This window comes from Salvelinus namaycush, chromosome 41, assembly GCF_016432855.1.
Source record: "Salvelinus namaycush isolate Seneca chromosome 41, SaNama_1.0, whole genome shotgun sequence".
Classification (NCBI taxonomy): Eukaryota; Metazoa; Chordata; class Actinopteri; order Salmoniformes; family Salmonidae; genus Salvelinus; species Salvelinus namaycush.
In genome coordinates this window covers 14,395,362-14,414,667 of record NC_052347.1, presented here as the reverse complement: position 1 = coordinate 14,414,667, position 19,306 = coordinate 14,395,362, and the positions used below count along the sequence as shown (strand labels likewise).

General features: G+C 47.1%; 1 protein-coding gene across 1 annotated transcript in view; it reads right to left on the bottom strand.

Moving 5' to 3' along the window:
• LOC120034576 (ras-related protein Rab-26-like) overlaps positions 1–19,306 on the bottom strand; it is a 114,922-nt gene that overhangs the window by 52,755 nt on the left and 42,861 nt on the right. The gene's annotated exons all lie outside the window — the stretch shown is intronic.

Sequence of the window (19,306 nt, the reverse complement as noted above, 5' to 3'; positions counted from 1 at the left end):
CAGCGATTACAGTTTAGAGTCTTCTTGGGTATGACGATACAAGCTTGTCACACCTGTATTTGGGCAGTTTCTCCCATTCTCAAGCTCTGTCAGGTTGGATGGAGAGCATCAGTCCCTGCCACTGAAAAACATCCCTACAGCATGATGCTGCAACCACCATGCTTCACCGTAGGGATGGTGCCAGGTTTCCTCCAGATGTAACGCTTGGCATTCAGACCAAAGAGTTCAATCTTGGTTTCATCAGACCAGAGAATCTTGTTTCTCATGGTCTGAGAGTCCTTTAACTCCAAGCGGGCTGTCGTGCCTTTTACTGAGGAGTGGCTTCCATCTAGCCACTCTACCATAAAGGCCTGATTGGTGGAGCGCTGCAGAGATGGTTGTCTTTCCAGAAGGTTCTCCCATCTCCACAGAAGAACTCTGGAGCTCTGTCAGACCATCGGGTTCTTGGTCACCTCCCTGACCAAGGCCCTTCTCCCCCGATTGCTCAGTTTAGCAGGGCGGCCAGCTCTAGGAAGAGTCTTCTTCCATTTAAGATTGATGGAGGCACTGAGTTCCTGGGGACCTTCAATTCAGCATACATTTTTTGGAACCCTTCCCCAGTGCCTCACACAATCCTGTCTCAGAGCTCTACGGACAATTCCTTCGACCGCATTGCTTGGTATTTGCTCTGAAATGCACTGTGGGACCTTATATAGACCTTATATAGACAGGTGTGTGCCTTTCCAAATCATGTCCAATCAATTGAATTTACCACAGATGGACTCGAATCAAGTTGTAGAAATATCTCAAGCATGATCAATGGAAACAGGATGCACCTGAGCTCAATTTCGAGTCTCATAGCAAAGGGTTTGAATACTTATGTATTTTAATACATTTGCTAAAATTTCTAAAAACCTATTTTCACTGTCATTTTGGAGTATTGTGTGTAGATTGATGAGGAAAATGTTTTATTTAATACATTTTAAAATAAGGCTGTAACGTAACAAAATGTGGAATAAGTCAAGTGGTCTGAATACTTTCCAAATGCACTGTACTTAAATAGCTTAGGTAACCAAATCAAATGTAGATGACATTCTCTCTCTCCATGTGTTCGTGCAGCTAGTGTGTGAGAAACTTCTCCCCATACTTTACTAATCAGGAAGAGAGATGGAGAGATCCTTCCCTTTGCACCTCTCCTTCCTGATGGCATAATAGCCTCCACCTCTCCACCTCTCCTTTCTCTCTTCCTCTTCCCTCCATCAATAATGCAGTGTTCCAGGTCCCTTTGTTAATAATGTTGGTCTGTTCCTCCAGAGGATCTCCTTGTCACCCCACTCTCCCCTTGTTCTCCTCCTTCTCCTCTTACCTAACCTTGTTCTCCTCCTTCTCCTCTCACCTAACCTTGTTCTCCTCCTTCTCCTCTCACCTAACCTTGTTCTCCTCCTCCTCCTCTCACCTAACCCTGTTCTCCTCCTTCTCCTCCTCCCCTCACCTAACCCTGTTCTCCTCCTCCTCTCACCTAACCCTGTTCTCCTCCTTCTCCTCCTCCTCTCACCTAACCCTGTTCTCCTCCTTCTCCTTCTCGTCTCACCTAACCTTGTTCTCCTTCTCCTTCTCCTCTCACCTAACCTTGTTCTCCTCCTTCTCCTCTCACCTAACCTTGTTCTCCTCCTCCTCCTCTCACCTAACCCTGTTCTCCTCCTTCTCCTCCTCCCCTCACCTAACCCTGTTCTCCTCCTCCTCTCACCTAACCCTGTTCTCCTCCTTCTCCTCCTCCTCTCACCTAACCCTGTTCTCCTCCTTCTCCTTCTCGTCTCACCTAACCTTGTTCTCCTTCTCCTTCTCCTCTCACCTAACCTTGTTCTCCTCCTTCTCCTCTCACCTAACCTTGTTCTCCTCCTCCTCCTCTCACCTAACCCTGTTCTCCTCCTTCTCCTCTCACCTAACCTTGTTCTCCTCCTTCTCCTCTCACCTAACCTTGTTCTCCTCCTTCTCCTCTCACCTAACCTTGTTCTCCTCCTTCTCCTCTCACCTAACCCTGTTCTCCTCCTTCTCCTCTCACCTAACCCTGTTCTCCTCCTTCTCCTCTCACCTAACCCTGTTCTCCTCCTTCTCCTCTCACCTAACCCTGTTCTCCTCCTTCTCCTCTCACCTAACCTTGTTCTCCTCCTTCTCCTCTCACCTAACCTTGTTCTCCTCCTTCTCCTCTCACCTAACCCTGTTCTCCTCCTTCTCCTCTCACCTAACCCTGTTCTCCTCCTTCTCCTCTCACCTAACCTTGTTCTCCTCCTTCTCCTCTCACCTAACCCTCTTCTCCTCCTTCTCCTCTCACCTAACCTTGTTCTCCTCCTTCTCCTCTCACCTAACCCTGTTCTCCTCCTTCTCCTCTCACCTAACCCTGTTCTCCTCCTTCTCTTCTCACCTAACCCTGTTCTCCTCCTTCTCCTCTTACCTAACCTTGTTCTCCTCCTTCTCTTCTCACCTAACCCGGTTCCTCACTCACTCCTCCTCTTACCTAACCCTGTTCTCCTCCTTCTCCGCTCACCTAACCCTGTTCTCCTCCTTCTCCTCTTACCTAACCTTGTTCTCCTCCTTCTCTTCTCACCTAACCCTGTTCTCCTCCTTCTCCTCTTACCTAACCTTGTTCTCCTCCTTCTCTTCTCACCTAACCCGGTTCCTCACTCACTCCTCCTCTCACCTAACCCTGTTCTCCTCCTTCTCCTCTCACCTAACCCTGTTTTTCTGCCTCTCCTCCTCCTCCTCTCACCTAACCTGGTTCCTCACCCTCTCCTCCTCCACTCACCTAACCCAGTTCCTCACCCTCTCCTCCTCCTCCTCTCACCTAACCCGATTATTCTCCCTCCCTCCTCTCCTTCTCTCCTCCTCTCACCTATCCCTATACCTCTCTCTCTCTCTCATCTTCTCAGTCCTTATTCTATAACCCAGCTCTCTAGTGATGAGCTCCACTACATTCCACTCCTCCCTCCAGAAACAGCCTGCATACAGTCAGCATGGCTCTTCCCCAAGATCAACACCTCCATGCCACTTAGTGAAGGAAGCAATGTACATGTAACTGCAAAAAGAAAGGAACACCAAGTGTCAATAGGGCTTTGGGCCACCACAAGCCAGAAAAGCTTTAATGCACCTTGACATAGATTCTACAAGTGTCAACTCTATTGGAGGGATGCGACACCATTCTTCGCCGACAAATTACATTATTTGATGTTTTGTTGATGGTGGTGGGAAAACACTGCTCCAGAATCTCCCATAACTGGTGTTCAATTGGGTTAATATCTGGTGACAGACATAAATACACACACACACACACACAAACTTTAAAGCACTATGCTCCTTTGAGACACCTCTTCACTGAGATCTCTTCTAGCCATGGTACCCAAAATAATGGCAACTGGTCATTTTTATACATGACCCTATACATGATGGGATGTTAATTGCTTAATTAACTCAGGTTACCACACCTGTGTGGAAGCACCTGATTTTAATATACTTTGTATCCTTCATTTCCTCAAGTGTTTCCATTATTTTGGCAGTTACCTGTATATTGACCATGCATTCTAAGTAGTACGCTAGTGTGGATATTGGGACTTAGCCATCAGTGACTCAGCTCAACGTGGATGTTCTCTAAGATCCTACAGCCACAAAGTGACAAACGGCAAAGTTCAGCTCATGGCTACAGCAAGGTTAAATACCACAGACAGTTCTGGGAAGTCATCTATTCTTCCATCGATCCCAGGTCAATGTGACTATTCTACAGGGCATTGTCCTGGGAAATCTCCAAACTGGTATCTTGAGTTATGCAGAATTACTGTCACTAGGCCTGGGATTCAATATGAACGACCGCACGTTGCCGACAATGCAGCTTTTAAAAGAATGTTTCGTGGAGATTGCATTCACAGTACAATGTTGCAGATGTCAGCTTGATCAGAAATGACCTTTAAAATGGTGCATTGTCCACAAGCACGGTCAGATTCAATCCCGGATTGGATGTTTTAGGTCAATAAAATAAAAGCCACCAAAAGGTACAGTAAGTATTCATGATGTTAAACATATCCTTTATCCCTTACTCTTTAAATCCTGAACAAAAACAGTTGATTCACAAAATTAGTTTTTTCTTAATGACCCTCCCGGGAGCCATTCCATATCCATGGTTACACAACAAACTGACCAATAAACTCAGTGAATCTCTGTATCCAACCTATCAGGGGACACGTCCTAGTTCCTCCTCATCAAGTAACATCTTTAAAGTGTGTATACCTGTGTATCTGTGTACCGAGGGAGGGAAGGCATATATAAATTACAGTACGACTCCCCTCTAAAGATAAAACTATTCAATCTCTGTGATCTCACCTCTGTTCACAAGCTTACATCAACATTACAATGAAGCAAATCAAAGCACAACAATACGCAGATCTGATTCATCACTAACGCCATGGCAACCCCATGGGGATGCTCAGAAAACAGTCTCAGACTATCCCTTGTTGCTGTGAGATGCGCCTGACCCCCCTGCTTCCCTTCCCAGAGGAAACAGCAAAGATGCTCTACTCCTTCAAGATCGCCTAATCCGCCCACACAGAGCACTACTGATAAAGATACAATCTTTGATGACTTGTTGATTTACCCTCCCAGGTTCCAGTGAAGAGGACTCATACATATTCAGTGGTGGTGTTCATTAGGCACAAAACAGATGAAAACAGACTAAAACAAGGAGGGACTACCTGGATGGGTCCAATAAAAAAAGAAGCTAATTTTCATTGCCCGTTTGCAAAATGTTTAAAAACATTTCCCATTGCGTGCCCTAATGAACACGACCCTGGGTTATTCCTCTCAGTAATCACAGTCTAAGACATGAGTGGATACTCTGTGTGTCTCTATCTGTCATGAACGACAGATCACACCGTGCTTCAGGCCTGTTGAATATTCAGTGACCCAGAGAAAACACACTGTAAAGTGGTGCCCAGTGGGGTTTAGGATACAGCTCACTAGAATCCACTGATAGATGGGATGACTAGAACTAATCATCATGTATCATGTCTAGGTCCACTCAGCCTGATGGCATTAGAGCAGCTGAAACTGCCACAGGACTCCAATGGGCTCTCTCTCAAAGGGTTGATTGCGGAGGCACTGCCAACAGGTATTGTATGATGGTCAATAGATCTGTCAATCTACTGGGGCTGGGAGAAGCTGTGTTCTCCTCGCATCAATCATTTTCAGACACATGGATCAATCTAACACCGTTTTACAGGCTATGAATGTTTGAAAAACACATGACTGAACATTATTTAGTTTGAGTGATTCTGTGAGGGAACCTCCCTCCCTCCCTCTCTCAGATCCTTTCCATTCCCAGAGCGCCAGTCAGACCATCCCCATACATATATACTGTACACACACACACACACACACACACACACACACACACACACACACACACACACACACACACACACACACACACACACACACACACACACACACACACACACACACACACACACACACACACAAAAGCCTGCCTACAAAATAAAATGATACTACCTGATAATGTAGCCTATTTTCCATTACAGTAAAAGCTGGATAAAGAGCTCTCCTATTTGCACTTAATATATAAATAAGTCCCAGGCATATTTATCAGAAGAGTTGCAGAGAGTGCATTTATAATACAAGATTAAAGGCAAGTGCTTTCACAATGTACTGACTGAAGGCCCTTAAAGGTATGAAACTAAAACACTGATAGGAGAGTCAGCCCTGTTAGCTTTCCTGCCTTTTAGTTCCTACAGAGTGGAGGAGATGAATTAACAGTGACAATACAGTACTAGTAGAGGAGGTAGAGAGAGAGAGAGACCGAGAGAGAAACCGAGAGAAAGACAGAGAAAAAGACCAAGCCAAAGACCTAGAGAAAGACTGAGAGAGAGACCGAGAGAGAGCGACCGACCGAGAGAGCCACCGACCGAGAGAGAGAACTACCGAGAGAGAGACTGACCGAGAGAGAGACCGACCGAGAGAGAGAGACCGAGACCGAGAGACCGAGACCGAGAGAGAGACTGAGAGACAGACAGACACACAGAGAGAGAAAGAGAGAGACAGATAGTTATTTTGCTCAGTAATTACTGACAGACCCACAGGGTTCTAGGCTAGGCTGAACTGTACATCTCCAGAACGGCTTGTCAGAGAGCACAGTAATGGGGAAATAAACTAAAAGACTGAGGCCCTCAGAGATAGGAAGGCCCTCTCTGCTCCTCTCCTTTTAGGAGACCTGTCAGGGTTTGCCAAACGGTACTGTGCACGCTCAAAGACACACAGATACATAAACACACACCCACACACCCTTACCATAACCATTTGGAGTGAATGCATAAACTTAACTTTAACACAATTTTAATTTTGACATCTGCAACAATTTCAAAATGTGACATTTGAGAAACATGTATGAACATTTAATTCTGATGTGAGACTGAGAGTTAGTTGCCCAGACCACCATTCATCTACCACCAGACCACAAGACAGGTCTCATCTACCACCAGACCACAAGACAGGTCTCATCTACCACCAGACCACAAGACAGGTCTCATCTACCACCAGGCCACAGGACAGGTCTCATCTACCACCAGGCCACAAGACAGGTCTCATCTACCACCAGGCCACAGGACAGGTCTCATCTACCACCAGACCACAAGACAGGTCTCATCTACCACCAGGCCACAAGACAGGTCTCATCTACCACCAGACCACAAGACAGGTCTCATCTACCACCAGGCCACAAGACAGGTCTCATCTACCACCAGGCCACAAGACAGGTCTCATCTACCACCAGACCACAAGACAGGTCTCATCTACCACCAGACCACAAGACAGGTCTCATCTACCACCAGACCACAAGACAGGTCTCATCTACCACCAGGCCACAAGACAGGTCTCATCTCCCACCAGGCCACAGGTCAGGTCTCATCTCCCACCAGGCCACAGGACAGGTCTCATCTACCACCAGGCCACAGGACAGGTCTCATCTACCACCAGACCACAGGAGAGGTCTCATTTACCACTAGGCCACGAGACAGGTCTCATCTACCACCAGGCCACAGGATAGGTCTCATCTACCACCATACCACAGGAGAGGTCTCATTTACCACCAGGCTACAAGACAGGTCTCATCTACCACCAGGCCACAGGATAGGTCTCATCTACCACCAGGCCACAGGACAGGTCTCATCTACCACCAGACCACAGGACAGGTCTCATCTCCCACCAGGCCACAGGACAGGTCTCATCTCCCACCAGACCACAGGACAGGTCTCATCTCCCACCAGACCACAAGACAGGTCTCATCTCCCACCAGGCCACAGGACAGGTCTCATCTCCCACCAGGCCACAGGACAGGTCTCATCTCCCACCAGACCACAAGACAGGTCTCATCTACCACCAGGCCACGAGACAGGTCTCATCTCCCACCAGGCCACAGGACAGGTCTCATCTACCACCAGACCACAAGACAGGTCTCATCTCCCACCAGACCACAGGACAGGTCTCATTTAGCACCAGACCACAGGACAGGTCTCATCTCCCACCAGACCACAAGACAGGTCTCATCTCCCACCAGGCCACAGGACAGGTCTCATCTACCACCAGACCACAGGACAGGTCTCATCTCCCACCAGACCACAAGACAGGTCTCATCTCCCACCAGACCACAGGAGAGGTCTCATCTACCACCAGACCACAAGACAGGTCTCATCTACCACCAGGCCACAAGACAGGTCTCATCTCCCACCAGACCACAGGACAGGTCTCATGTAGCACCAGACCACAGGACAGGTCTCATCTCCCACCAGGCCACAGGACAGGTCTCATGTAGCACCAGACCACAGGACAGGTCTCATCTCCCACCAGGCCACAAGACAGGTCTCATCTCCCACCAGACCACAGGACAGGTCTCATGTAGCACCAGACCACAGGACAGGTCTCATCTCCCAACAGACCACAAGACAGGTCTCATCTACCACCAGGCCACGAGACAGGTCTCATCTCCCACCAGGCCACAGGACAGGTCTCATCTACCACCAGACCACAAGACAGGTCTCATCTCCCACCAGACCACAGGACAGGTCTCATCTACCACCAGACCACAAGACAGATCCCATCTCCCACCAGGCCACAGGACAGGTCTCATCTCCCACCAGACCACAGGACAGGTCTCATTTAGCACCAGACCACAGGACAGGTCTCATCTCCCACCAGACCACAAGACAGGTCTCATCTCCCACCAGACCACAAGACAGGTCTCATCTACCACCAGGCCACAGGACAGGTCTCATCTACCACCAGACCACAAGACAGGTCTCATCTCCCACCAGACCACAGGATAGGTCTCATTTAGCACCAGACCACAGGACAGGTCTCATCTCCCACCAGACCACAAGACAGGTCTCATCTACCACCAGACCACAAGACAGGTCTCATCTACCACCAGGCCACAAGACAGGTCTCATCTCCCACCAGGCCACAGGACAGGTCTCATCTCCCACCAGACCACAAGACAGATCCCATCTCCCACCAGGCCACAAGACAGGTCTCATCTCCCACCAGACCACAGGACAGGTCTCATCTCCCACCAGGCCACAAGACAGGTCTCATCTACCACCAGGCCACAGGATAGGTCTCATCTACCACCAGACCACAGGACAGGTCTCATCTCCCACCAGGCCACAGGACAGGTCTCATCTACCACCAGACCACAGGACAGGTCTCATCTACCACCAGGCTACAGGACAGGTCTCATCTACCACCAGGCCACAAGACAGGTCTCATCTCCCACCAGGCCACAGGACAGGTCTCATCTCCCACCAGACCACAGGACAGGTCTCATCTACCACCAGACCACAAGACAGGTCTCATCTACCACCAGACCACAAGACAGGTCTCATCTCCCACCAGGCCACAGGACAGGTCTCATCTCCCACCAGACCACAGGACAGGTCTCATCTACCACCAGACCACAGGACAGGTCTCATCTACCACCAGACCACAAGACAGGTCTCATCTCCCACCAGACCACAAGACAGGTCTCATCTACCAACAGGCCACAAGACAGGTCTCATCTCCCACCAGGCCACAAGACAGGTCTCATTTAGCACCAGGCCACAGGACAGGTCTCATCTCCCACCAGACCACAAGACAGGTCTCATCTACCAACAGGCCACAAGACAGGTCTCATCTCCCACCAGGCCACAAGACAGGTCTCATCTCCCACCAGGCCACAAGACAGGTCCCAAAAGACCAACTGGGATTGAACAGGCACAGGGGCAAAACAGTAAATCCTCACTCCTCTGGCTGGTAAATACTGTATGCAATGTGTTATACGATATACTGTATATATTTATGAGGCTAGAGTCTACTGTTGTTCTGTACAGCCATAACAAGCTAAATATCTCAGCCAAGTATCTCAATATATATATATACACACATACACACACAATTCTTCATTCTCTCTCTACCTCTACCCCTTCTCTCCATCTCTCTCCCTGTTCTCTAATCTCTCCATCTCTCAAGCTCTCTCCTCAATCTTTCTCCCTCTGCCACATCTCTCCCCCTCCTTACCTGTCCATTCCCCTCTTCCGCCTTCTCCCTCCCTCCCTCTACTCCCACCAAGCTTCCTATCTCTCAGAGGGCCTCAGTCTTTGAGTTTATTTCCCCATTACTGTGCTCTCTGACAAGCTGCTCTGGAGATGTACAGTCCAGTCTAGCATAGACCCCTGTGGGTCTGTCAGTAATTACTGAGCAAAATAACAGCAGCTCTCCCTCCCTCCAGTAAGTGTTGTTAAATATTCATGTTCCTCTTTAGGGTCGGCCTCTTTGCATCATGGTGGCATTAGGACAGCAGGTGGCACAGCTCAATCTCACTAATTAGAAACGCTACCCCAGACAGAGCACACACACACACATACATCTGTCATTTTAATAAAATATACTGGTGGAAATACTTTTCTATGTAACAGTAACTTTTAAATAGACCAGGAAGACACAGCTGTACATTGCACTAGTTCAACCACAACCACATACTGACCCAAATCTGTATCAATAGGTTGTGTTTCCATGACGACATCACAGCATTGAGCGGTTATATAGAGGTCTACTGAGTGGCTCAGTTCTCTTATCTTACAGAAGACCTCAGCAACAAACTTCAGAGTGAAATAATCTGCTGTTCTAGAACTTTGTAAAGACTGAAGTTGTCATAGCTCCTCTAGAAGTTCAACATCTCTGCTGTTCTGGAATGTCTTTGAGTCACATCCTTGTTCCTCCAGGAAGGGCAGGTGTAGAGAAATGCACCCAGGGACCCAGGATGTCGATGGGCATGGAGATTGTGGGAATCGTCCTGGGAGTCATAGGATTAATCACCACCATTGTAGTGTGTGCACTCCCCACCTGGATGGAGACTGCCTTCATAGCAGCTAACCTTGTCACCACGGAGGAGGTCTGGGACGGCCTGTGGATGAGCTGTGTGAAAAGGACCACGAGCCAGATTAAGTGTGAGGTCTACGACTCCATGCCAAGCTCCGCATGGAGCTCCAACCTGCAGGCCACCAGAGCCATGACCATCATGGCTATTATCCTGGGGTTTCTGGGAGTCATGGTCTCCATGGTCGGGCACAAGACCACCAACTACATTAAGGGCAAGATATCCAGGTTGATCATTATAACAGGAATATTCTTCATCCTGGCCGGAATTCTAATCCTCATTCCTGTCTCCTGGAAGGCCGGGGAAATCCTCAGCGGCTCCTCCAATGAGTTGACCGGAGAGAAGAGGGAACTGGGGGGAGCGCTCTACTTCGGCTGGGGGGCTGCAGCCTTTCTCCTGATTGGAGGGGCCATACTTAGCAGAACTCTGTATACAAGTGGAACAGAGGTCGCGGCCATCACCACGGGGGTCATAGGATGGATAATCTCCATGGTGACCTGGGCATGTGCTTTAGGAATGTTAGACCTTCTGCAATACAGAAGGAAACTGATTTTATCCTTCTCCTCCTTCTCCATTATGCTCGGGCTGATATTATTTTTAGCCTTGATATTCTTCCTCTACAGATCAAAGTGCACTAACTGCATCAAGAGGAATCCGTCTAAAGCTGAAGTGATTAACTTTGTCGGACTATTGTTCATCATGGCTGGTTTAACCCAGCAGATCTTTACCTCCATTGTTGCCTTCGACTTGACACAAAACTTGGACCCTGACAACTTCCTGCAGAGTAACGGCCTTATGTTTTCAGCTGAACCCATTAGGTGGGCAGCTTCAATGCTTCTAATAGGAGGGACTATACTCTGCTGCTGCTTTAAAAAAGAAAAGCCTGAGTTGATCATTGACTCTATTGACCTAAACCGTATCTTACATGTTTGTGAATCTGAGAGCAGCAAATAGTTGTAAGCAATTAGATGATTGGTGATGGATATGCTTCATGGTCTGTACCCACACTGGACCCTGCAGGGTAAGATTGCCCACCACTTGTCTTGACTCGGCGATGCATGAAACAGACTCACAGTAGTCACTTCCTTTTAGAAACTCTTTGAAGGGACATGTAGATGTTGTCTAAGGGCTGGTTGAGGTGTGAAGTTTTATAGGTGGTGGAACTGCCATCAAAGTGAATTGCTTTTCCATTATTATGAATTACTTTTTGCATTATTATTTACAATAAAATGTTATTATTCAACACCTGTGCTGTCTCTTAACTTCATTTGTTCATTGGGTGGAACTATGTACTTCCTCATAGCTCAGGGGTTGTTCGTGGACAGGGGTTGTTCGTGGACAGGGGTTGTTCGTGGACAGGGGTTGTTCCTGGACAGGGATAACATGTCTCATCAAGGCGTAGGTGCTCTGAGTTTATAACCAGATGACAGTGGATCAAACAATACCATTTTATCATTACCCAAATAAGCAGGGGCACACACACACACACACACACACACACACACACACACACACACACACACACACACACACACACACACACACACACACACACACACACACACACACACACACACACACACACACACACACACACACACAGTAAACAGTTAACATTTGCTCCCTATAGTGTGGCCAGGGAGTTTCCAGCTGAACTGTACGAGGATGGAGGAGTACTTGTCTGCAAAGTGTGTCAGCATTTAATCGATTACATACGGTGTCAAACTGAGGTGGAGCACCTGAGGTCACTCCGCCACAAAAAGAGGAGGGCTAGTGGACCAGGTAAACATTTGGATGTTTAGCTAGCGACAGATATATTAACTAGCTAGTAGTGTTAGGATTTATGTTTATGCACTATAGCCCGCTACCATATTGTTTGAAGATGAATATTGTTTTGTTACACACACACACAAACAACACAGAGGTGTAGGTGTGTAAAGACTGATCAACATAAAGGGACAGGCTATACAGGCTGTGGTCAATCTGGAGAGGGGAGGGGTGCATATCTCTAAGCCAACCAGGGAGGTTGGGCACTGGACAATACCATATTAGGAACTGTTTCAGTGTAGAATCGACAGACACAAGACGGAACTAATCTACTACGCAACGACCAGAAGCGGACATCTGAGAGAAGGGGACCAGTCTGAGTATCAGAGAAAGGCTGAGCAAAGTCTAAACCGCGCTCAGCCTCTACTGTGATAGGCCAACAGACGCGCTGGAACTACGTCATCACGGTATAAGAACAGCTGTTTACGTACTTCCTGCCAGTTCTCTGTTCAACCCTGCGCGGTGATACAGCGAACCCGTATATATGAAAATTGCATTTGCCATTCATTGTTTGCGTTAATTAAACATAATTAAAGAAAGTTAGCAGACCTTGCTTTTTATTTATCCTGATACCGGATTTGTTACACGCAGCGTTCACAGTAGGTTTGTTGTAGTTAGCTGATATCTGTTCTTGAAAAATCCCTTTTTGTCTGTATCTACATAGAGTGGCAAGTCAACTAGTTAACGTTAGCCTGGCAAGCTTTCCATGCTGTCACTCCAGCTCCATCACATCATTTAGTCAGCAGCATACCACCCTGCATACCACTGCTGGCTTGCTTCTGAAGCTAAGCAGGGTTGGTCCTGGTCAGTCCCTGGATGGGAGACCAGATGCTGCTGGAAGTGGTGTTGGAGGGCCAGTAGGAGGCACTCTTTCCTCTGGTCTAAAAAAATATCCCAATACCCCAGGGCAGTGATTGGGGACACTGCCCTGTGTAGGGTGCCGTCTTTCGGATGGGACGTTAAACGGGTGTCCTGACTCTCTGAGGTCATTAAAGATCCCATGGCACTTATTGTAAGAGTAGGGGTGTTAACCCTGGTGTCCTGGCTAAATTCCCAATCTGGCCCTCAAACCATCATGGTCACCTAATAATCCCCAGTTTACAATTGGCTCATTCATCCCCTTCCTCTCCCCTGTAACTATTCCCCAGGTCGTTGCTGCAAATGAGAACGTGTTCTCAGTCAACTTACCTGGTAAAATAACGGTAAAAAAAAAAAAATTTAGGCTAGCTAGCTAACTTAGCTGAAGTAATGTTAGCTAGCTAACAAATTAGACACAGTGACGTGGTGGAGCTATCAAAACAAGTGACAAGTTAGGAAAGACAAAAGCAGCAAGTCACAGACCTATTTAGTGACTTTTTTTGTTATCTATCATTGTTTGAAAATGTTTTTGTGTGTGAGACATTCTGTCAGGTTAATGGGCTGTGTGTCTGTTTCTGTGTGTTCCAGGCCTATCTGTCAGGTTTATGGGCGGTCTGTGTGTGTGTGTGTGTGTGTGTGTGTGTGTGTGGCTTCAGGAGAGAGTGTGCTTAGCTTCAAAGATTGAGATCTATTGTAGGCCTGCTATTGAACTCAACCTGAGAATTCTTAATTTACCAAATTAACCATTGTTATTCATTTTCTAAATTGTTTTCCAGTCCAAACAAGAACACAGCCCCTAGCCTTCCGTCTGTTAAAGATTCCCTCCACAGCTGAGAGAAAGGAGTTAATCTTGGACTTCTCAAGGTCATTAATCAAAGCAGATATACCTCGAGAAGGGGCCCAAGTTCTCCACATTTCTGAAGAAACACTGCAAGCAGGGAGGGTCTATCCCAGCGCCATCCCATCTGCATACAGAATACCTGCCAGAGCTCTATCCACAATATGAGCAGGACATCAAATATGCTGTAGAGGGAAGGACATTTATGTCATCCTTGATGAGACAATCGATGCCTTTGGAAGATGTGCACTCGCCGTCCTACACCAGCCGGTGTGTGAACAACCTGTTGTAGCAGATCTGCCTTTCTTGGATAAAGTCAACTTTACCACTGTGTCCCAAGCTGCCATGTCCTGTCTCAACAACAATGGGGTTGACTTTAATAATGTGTGGGCTTTTGTAAGCAACTCAGCTAGCTACATAAAAAAGGCTTTTACCAGCATCTTGAAGGGCCTTTTCCACAACTCCGGACACGTCACCTGCTTTGCCCATCTCCTGAGCCTGGTGCTGGAGGACGTGAACAGGCTGTGTGCTCTGGTGAAGAAAGTGTTCTGTCAGGCACCCCAGCGTCATCTGGAGCTGAGATCATTCATGCTTGAAAATGTCCATTCTACTGTGATGCCTGTGTATGCTGTGCAGACCAGGTGGGGCTCCTGGATACGTGCTGTAGAGTACCTTGATTATATGGATGTCCTCACCGACTTCACTACGACCTTACAGGAAACGGCGAAGTGTGACCAGGACCTTTGTGAGCTGCTGAGAGAACAAGGCCCAGCAGAAGGCCCAGGCAGTGTTCATTGTGGAGCATAGCGTGAAGATTGTCAGGTTAGCCACTAAGCTGGAGGAGACCTCTGTGCCAACAGCTCACAATGTCGCCAGCAAGCTGGAGGACCTGCAAATGCAGTATGAGAATGGCTGGCGCCCTCATACAATTGAACTGCTGGGGCAGTTCGGTCCACAGACGACGCAATCGCAACCACACTGCCCTAACCCATCTGGACAAGAGGAATACCTATGTGAGAATGCTGTTCATCGACTACAGCTCAGCATTTAACACCATAGTACCCTCCAAACTCGTCATCAAGCTCGAGACCCTGGGTCTCGACCTCGCCCTGTGCAACTGGGTCCTGGACTTCCTGATGGACCGCCCCCCAGGTGGTGAGGGTAGGTAACAACATCTCCACCCCGCTGGTCCTCAACAATGGGGCCCCACAAGGGTGCGTTCTGAGCCCTCTTCTGTACTCCCTGTTCACCCACGACTGCGTGGCCATGCACGCCTCCAACTCAATCATCAAGTTTTCAGACAGTGGTAGGCTTGATTACCAACAACGACGAGACAGCCTACAGGGAGGAGGTGAGGGCCCTCGGAGTGCGGTGTCAGGAAAATAACCTCACACGCAATGCCAACAAAACAAAGGAGATGATCGTGGACTTCAGGAAACAGCAGAGGGAGCAGCCCCCTATCCACATTGACAGGACAGTAGTGGAGAAGGTGGAAAGTTCTAAGTTCCTCAGCGTACACGTCACGGACAAACTGAAATGGTCCACCCACACAGACAGCGTGGTGAAGAAGGCGCAGCAGCGCCTCTTCAACCTCAGGAGGCTGCAGAAATTCGGCTTGTCACCAAAAGCACTCACAAACTTCTACAGATGCACAATCGAGAGCATCCTGTCGGGCTGTATCACCGCCTGGTACGACAACTGCTCTGCCCACAACCGTAAGGCTCTCCAGAGGGTAGTGAGGTCTGCACAACGCATCACCGGGGGCAAACTACCTGCCCTCCAGGACACCTACACCACCCGATGTCACAGGAAGGCGATAAAGATCATCAAGGACAACAACCACCCGAGCCACTGCCTGTTCACCCCGCTATCATCCAGAAGGCGAGGTCAGTACAGGTGCATCAAAGCAGGGACCGAGAGACTGAAAAACAGCTTCTATCTCAAGGCCATCAGACTGTTAAACAGCCACCACTAACATTTAGTGGCCGCTGCCAACATACTGACTCAACTCCAGCCACTTTAGTTATGGGAATTGATGGAAATTATGTAAAAATGTATCACTAGCCCCTTTAAACAATGCCACTTAATATAATGTTTACATACCCTACATTACTCATCTCATATGTATATGTATATACTGTACTCTATATCATCTACTGTATCATCTACTACTATGCCATGGCAGCATGCTCAATCAAGCTGCACACTGTGCTGGAGAAGCACCCCTGCCTTCACCTGGATCAAGTCACTAACTTTTCTAGATCCAGCCCAGGTGGTAGGTGGAAGAAAGGATATTAAGGACTATGTCCATGCCATCCCTGCTCCGAACCAGGTGACTGCAGAATAGTGGCCCAGATACATGGGCATCGACAAGGTAGACGCTATGGAAGAGATTGCAGTGGACTGGTGGGCAGCTAGTCAGGACAGTATTCCAGCCATAGCTCACACATCTGTGCCTCCCCTCCACCTCAGTGTATGGAGAGAGACTTTTCTCACATTATCAGATGCTACTTAGTCAGCGTAGAAGGAGCCTCAGAAAAAATGTTAAAATGTTGTTGATTGCAAAGTATAATAGCATTGAGCACTAAAAGCATGTCAGTCACACACACAACTCTACCACTCTTTCTGTGTTTTGGTCTGAAGCAATTTGATAATAGTTCAAATGAATAGCTATATGGTGAATGGAATGAAGATATAATTGTTAATCTAATCTATTTGGTGTTTCTGTATTTATAGATGGATTCATCAATGTATTATTTGTATTTATATGCCTTTGTACTTTGTTGACGATGCCCTATTTATGTCATATCTTTCCATAAGGAAACATTTACAATAAAAGGGTTGAGTCTGTGTAGAGGTTATTTTTGACTGAGCTTTAGATGAAGGATAACCGTAGGTTCATTGTCATCTAATACACATAATTAAGAATATATTTACATAAATCCCTGTTCCCAAAGTTATTAAATAATGTTACTACACTAGAGGCACAAAAAAAAGCTTTCCACAGAATTGCGCAGATTTTCAGAAGAAATCGCTGCAGAAAATAGAAAGAAAATCCCCAAAGACTCTGTTTGGCTTTGCCTATGACTCCACTGCCATTCATTCCAACTAGAATGGTTCTGTTTGGCTTTGCCTATGACTCCACTGCCATTCATTCCAACTAGAATGGTTCTGTTTGGCTTTGCCTATGACTCCACTGCCATTCATTCCAACTAGAATGGTTCTGTTTGGCTTTGCCTATGACTCCACTGCCATTCATTCCAACTAGAATGGTTCTGTTTGGCTTTGCCTATGACTCCACTGCCATTCATTCCAACTAGAATGGTTCTGTTTGGCTTTGCCTATGACTCCACTGCCATTCATTCCAACTAGAATGGTTCTGTTTGGCTTTGCCTATGACTCCACTGCCATTCATTCCAACTAGAATGGTTCTGTTTGGCTTTGCCTATGACTCCACTGCCATTCATTCCAACTAGAATGGTTCTGTTTGTCTTTGCCTATGACTCCACTGCCATTCATTCCAACTAGAATGGTTCTGTTTGGCTTTGCCTATGACTCCACTGCCATTCATTCCAACTAGAATGGTTCTGTTTGGCTTTGCCTATGACTCCACTGCCATTCATTCCAACTAGAATGGTTCTGTTTGGCTTTGCCTATGACTCCACTGCCATTCATTCCAACTAGAATGGTTCTGTTTGGCTTTGCCTATGACTCCACTGCCATTCATTCCAACTAGAATGGTTCTGTTTGGCTTTGCCTATGACTCCACTGCCATTCATTCCAACTAGAATGGTTCTGTTTGGCTTTGCCTATGACTCCACTGCCATTCATTCCAACTAGAATGGTTCTGTTTGGCTTTGCCTATGACTCCACTGCCATTCATTCCAACTAGAATGGTTCTGTTTGGCTTTGCCTATGACTCCACTGCCATTCATTCCAACTAGAATGGTTCTGTTTGGCTTTGCCTATGACTCCACTGCCATTCATTCCAACTAGAATGGTTCTGTTTGGCTTTGCCTATGACTCCACTGCCATTCATTCCAACTAGAATGGTTCTGTTTGGCTTTGCCTATGACTCCACTGCCATTCATTCCAACTAGAATGGTTCTGTTTGGCTTTGCCTATGACTCCACTGCCATTCATTCCAACTAGAATGGTTCTGTTTGGCTTTGCCTATGACTCCACTGCCATTCATTCCAACTAGAATGGTTCTGTTTGGCTTTGCCTATGACTCCACTGCCATTCATTCCAACTAGAATGGTTCTGTTTGGCTTTGCCTATGACTCCACTGCCATTCATTCCAACTAGAATGGTTCTGTTTGGCTTTGCCTATGACTCCACTGCCATTCATTCCAACTAGAATGGTTCTGTTTGGCTTTGCCTATGACTCCACTGCCATTCATTCCAACTAGAATGGTTCTGTTTGGCTTTGCCTATGACTCCACTGCCATTCATTCCAACTAGAATGGTTCTGTTTGGCTTTGCCTATGACTCCACTGCCATTCATTCCAACTAGAATGGTTCTGTTTGGCTTTGCCTATGACTCCACTGCCATTCATTCCAACTAGAATGGTTCTGTTTGGCTTTGCCTATGACTCCACTGCCATTCATTCCAACTAGAATGGTTCTGTTTGGCTTTGCCTATGACTCCACTGCCATTCATTCCAACTAGAATGGTTCTGTTTGGCTTTGCCTATGACTCCACTGCCATTCATTCCAACTAGAATGGTTCTGTTTGGCTTTGCCTATGACTCCACTGCCATTCATTCCAACTAGAATGGTTCTGTTTGGCTTTGCCTATGACTCCACTGCCATTCATTCCAACTAGAATGGTTCTGTTTGGCTTTGCCTATGACTCCACTGCCATTCATTCCAACTAGAATGGTTCTGTTTGGCTTTGCCTATGACTCCACTGCCATTCATTCCAACTAGAATGGTTCTGTTTGGCTTTGCCTATGACTCCACTGCCATTCATTCCAACTAGAATGGTTCTGTTTGGCTTTGCCTATGACTCCACTGCCATTCATTCCAACTAGAATGGTTCTGTTTGGCTTTGCCTATGACTCCACTGCCATTCATTCCAACTAGAATGGTTCTGTTTGGCTTTGCCTATGACTCCACTGCCATTCATTCCAACTAGAATGGTTCTGTTTGGCTTTGCCTATGACTCCACTGCCATTCATTCCAACTAGAATGGTTCTGTTTGGCTTTGCCTATGACTCCACTGCCATTCATTCCAATTAGAATGGTTCTGTTTGGCTTTGCCTATGACTCCACTGCCATTCATTCCAATTAGAATGGTTCTGTTTGGCTTTGCCTATGACTCCACTGCCATT